The following is a 4,538-nucleotide window of genomic DNA, read 5'->3' as shown; positions in this document are numbered from 1 at the left end:
GTGCTAATCCCAGGGTTGGATGCGTAGGAAGCACGGTGTTGAGAGATTCATTCGGGGCCAGGAGCCAGGTCAAGTCCAGATGTCGTCTAGACAAATCAGGCTGTAGCTGCCAAGAGCCAGGTCTTGGGAGCTCATAGGCAGCACCGTGTAAATACAGCCTGGCTTCTCCAGCCCAGAACCGGACAGACGCTCACTGTGTCCCATGGAGGTGACAGCTGGGTCTCAGCTACCTTGGGCAGCCCCACGCTGAACCCTGTTTCATGATATAGATGCGCTCTTGCTCCACACCCATCTCCTGATGCAGTTCCTGGCCACCGCGGTCTTGTCATGTCCACGTTAGAGCAACCGGGTCATTGTGAGACTACCTGCCTTCAGCCAGAGCTCGGCACAGGCTGCACAACTCAGCGGTGGAGCTCCCCCAGCTATTTCCACGCTCCGGGCACCACCGCAGGACTGACCACAGCGTGTAGCGACAGTGTCGGGGAGAGCCCGTGGTTAAGGCATGTGGCTGAGGCAGTGAGTGACAAGTTTTCAGCTACACAAACCTAAATTATCTTAAAGAAATAAGGTTGAATTGTGCCTGACCCATGAATGAGTGAGATGATACTTTGCCATAAGCATTAGGTTTCATTTAATACTGCAAAATATATATTTTATACCAAAAAAAAGAAGGGTCTTTGCCCTTTATCATGTCCTTTGAAATTTATTTATTTTTTCTCTCTATGATGAAGAAAAAAAGCAGCACCAAACAATGTGTAAAAATTACACAGCCTGATGACAGCAGAAACGGAGCCTCCTGCGTTCAGCATGGCAGCCTTAGCTGCTGCTGGCCTCTTTGCAGCTTCGCAAGGGACTGATTGCATCCTCCACATTGATTCGTGGATTTCATTGATGTTTGGCTCCCGTGAAACTCCTGACCTGACAGCTCAGCTCTGGAGCCCACATCCACGTGAGCCGCTTCCGATGGGTGCAAAGTTGGGGCTGCTGTCAGCCCCAGGGCAGCTCATCCCGCAGCCTCCCCAGGAGCCTCCACTTCCTGCTGCCTCTTCACAAGGAAAAGCCTTTTCATCTGAACTCCGCAGGTGAGCTCAGAACTGAGCCTTTTGATGTCCTCCTCTACTGTTGAGGAGTTTCAGGGAGGCCTGAGCCCAGGTGAGGGCTGCCAGCTCTGGCCCGCCGGCTGCATTTCGTCTTCGGGGCTTTGTGGCACTGCTGCAGCTGCTGAGTTTTCTGTGCTCGGTAACATCAGCTGCTTAACCCAGGCTTCCAACTCAGAAGGACGGCTCTGGAGTTTACTCATTATTTCTTCTAATTCCAGTGCTTCTGAAGGAGCTCAGAGTAATTAGTATTATTTACAAATATGGCAGGAGATGTCTTAGCATGCAGCATACTGGGGTGTCTGTGCACCAGCTGGAGACAGAGAAATGCTGCCTCTCCAGGACTCTCTCATGAATCTGCTGCTCTTGAAATTTGTATTAAGCTCTGCCTAGAGGAGAAATACTGGCGTCAGGACCCCCTACCCGCTCTCACGGTGAATTACCTCAATCGGGAGCACACATTGATTGTGTTGAAATTTCATTTCAGGTACAGTAACGTGCCAGGGGCTATAGTGCAATGCTTCCAGGAAAGGGCGATTCCCACTCAAACCTGAGAGGAGGGAGGAGGATTGGACAGGGGTTTGTGAAGGAGGGTATGTGAGCGCTCATCCGACAGACGAGCCCCAGAGAGGTGAAGAGGGGCTTAATTCAGCTAAGAGCTATGAGCCCATCCCCTGAAAAAGAAAGAAATCAAGTAGTTCCTGGGAAAACAGGTAAATGCTGCCAGGCCCTCTTAGTGGATGTGAAGGGGCAGGCAGGCTCTGAAACTACCCCAGTCCACCGGGAAGGCAGATCTTCTTTCCAGGATTCCCTGGGGGGTGTAAGAGCCATGGAAGGATGGCAGGCCCTTCACCACCGACCACATAGGAGAGCCAGCACTTGTTGGTGGTGTCCAGGGCAACTTCTGCAGCTTCATCCCAGTGTGAGCTGATAAGGAAGGGGGGTCTCCACCTCCACCCTTCAGAAATGAGTCCTGGCTATTTTTTTCCACTGTGCTTTGGTGCTTTTGTCTGAATCTCACGTCATACTGGCTGGTGTGGTGGACAATTTTGAGATAACCAGGATCAATAAGGCTTTCCTCACCGCAGGATGTGGTGAGTGAACAAATCGGGGTTTTGGGACACCTCAGCAAGTGCCCTGGTACCCAGCATGCCGCCAGCAAGGCTTCCAAGGAGGTGACGACACGGAGGTGTTTCCGATGACCAGGGGAAGAGTCTCACTCACGATGCTGCAGCTGCACCCAAGCCCTGAGGGTCCCCAGGAGACTCCCAGCCTGGCCACGTCTCTTTTAGTTATCACCCTGACTGTGCTCTCAGCATTTACTGATGGGATCTGGATGGGCGCGTGCTGGGGTCTCCAGAAAAAGCCAGCCATTGCCACTATAACGAGATGGCCAGGAGTTCAGCCCTGTGCCGGGACCTCAGGAGGCAGCGGCGGGGTGTGCCAGCCACATACCTGGGTTTTGTTGCAGTCGTACTGCTGGAGGGGTTAGACTTTCTGCTGATTTTCCTGGGCGATTGGCTGTAATTACAGCATGGAGAGTGCTGTTACTGATAAAAACAAATGCCGGGACATACCGTTTCAGGGCTGCAGCCAGGTAGGGCTTGCTGGTTGCCCTCTGAGCTCGGCACCTCAGCTGCAGCACGGGTGACCGCTGAGTTTCAGCTCCCCTGCACCCAGAGGGGATTTCTATCCCCCATCTTTATTGCCACTGCTCCTGCCGCTGTCCCCAGTGCCACCAGTAACCGCCCTGTCCTTGGAGGGACCTGCCTTCCTCAGGGGTGACAAATGGCCTGTTCAGGAGGGCAAGCGCAGGAGGCCAGTGCTGCACCCTGCCCTTCCCCAAGCATCCCCAGTATGGTGCTTTCTGCCCTGTGTTTTGTTTATTAATCTTAGTATTATTTTTTTTTCAGGAAAGGCCCAAATGGGTCCAGCTGTTGGTTATTCCTGCTCCCCGGGCTGTTGATCCTCGGGAAGATGTCATAGCTGGCAGCTCTCCTATGTCAAGCAGAGGCACTGCAGAGGAAATAAAATAAATCTTGCTGGTTTCCAACATATAATAAAATATTCGCAAGCCAATTATTTTACCTCATTTCGCACCTTTTTTTTTTTTTTTTTAATAAAGACTATTTTGCCCCCGCCTTCAGAACAGCTCTTGCTTCTCTCCCTGCCGTGCACAAGCCTGGTAGGGAGCAGCACTCGGAGGGAGGGTATAGGGCAGCGCTGCCGAAAGCGCCACATCCCTGAGGGGTTTCTTGTTTCTTCTCCAGACTCCCCAGGACAGAACAGGGCTCTACTTGCAGCCTTGCAGCCAGCCCCCAGCATTAAACCAGGTACCAGCTGCTGCTGACAGGGTACTGGCAAACTTTGAGACATACCATTTTTGCTCGGCCAGCTGTAGAAACAAAAAAAATTAATGCACATAATAAAGTTTACCTTACCTGGCTTCTTCCTACAACTCTCACAGTCACATCAGCCTGTGTGGTACCCTGCAAGCTGACATTTTCCAGAATAGTCAAGTTGTCAAGAGAGACCTCAAAGCAAGTGATAAATTAGGAGCAAATACTTGATGAGCACATTAGCATACAAGAACTTGCTTCTTTCCTCTTCTATCAAACATTCAGTAATGGAGGAGGCTGGTTTTTTTATTTAAATGAAGTGCTGCTCCGGTTATTTGTTGGTGGAAGTTGATGCGTGTGCTGGGAAGAGAGCAAACAGTCAGTGCTGGCCAGCAGGACAAGTTCTTTTGGGCTGTGCTGATGTCAATGCCTGCTCCCTGCATGGAAAAGATGCAACACGTGTAAGATAAGTGAGTCATCCCGGGTCAGGCCCCAAGCCAGCGACTGCTGAGCGCTCTTCCCAGCTCTGCTACTGATTTGCTTGATGGCCTTGGTGGGTTTGTCAGGCCAGAAATTTGATATGGCCTGCCCAAACTGCCCCTTAAGAAATCAGCTGGTTTCTCGGCATCCACTTATTCTCGCAGCTTCCTAAAATAGCAGCCCATCTCTGTTACCTCCTTGCTTTTCTACTGCTCAGATGTATCCTAGTGATGCGCAAACAGACAAGACCTTGCCAAGACAAACATGCAACATTAGGGCTCTCTAACCCTTTACCGTAGGATGGAGATTTTTGAGTTACCCAGACTGAAGTCACAGAAACACTGATCTCCATGTGGCTGACTTTACCCCTCGAACATCCCTGGTCTGCTGTTATTTCCCCATTAATAACTACTTTTTTACATCTGTCACTCAGCCAACTTTTAATCCAGGTAGTGTGTGCCCTATTCATCGCGTATAATGGGAGCTCATTAATCAAACTGTCATGTGGTGGAGAAAGCCAAGAATACTGTGTCAACCACATCTCTAATCTTGTCTGAAGAAAAAGACAACAGGTTTCTTTGACAAGACTTACCTTCCACAAAACCCTGCTGATTAGCATCGG

General features: G+C 50.6%; 1 long non-coding RNA gene across 1 annotated transcript; it reads right to left on the bottom strand.

Moving 5' to 3' along the window:
• Nucleotides 1-607: 607 nt before the first annotated feature.
• Nucleotides 608-3,860, bottom strand: LOC134512253 (uncharacterized). Its single transcript, XR_010070076.1, has 2 exons — nucleotides 3,539-3,860; nucleotides 608-3,113 (listed from the first exon to the last, which is right to left on the bottom strand). It is a non-coding gene; the product is annotated as an uncharacterized LOC134512253 (long non-coding RNA).
• Nucleotides 3,861-4,538: the final 678 nt, after the last annotated feature.

The sequence above is a fragment of the Chroicocephalus ridibundus genome, chromosome 2 (assembly GCF_963924245.1).
Source record: "Chroicocephalus ridibundus chromosome 2, bChrRid1.1, whole genome shotgun sequence".
Taxonomy (NCBI): Eukaryota; Metazoa; Chordata; class Aves; order Charadriiformes; family Laridae; genus Chroicocephalus; species Chroicocephalus ridibundus.
This window is presented reverse-complemented; position numbering and strand designations above follow the sequence as displayed.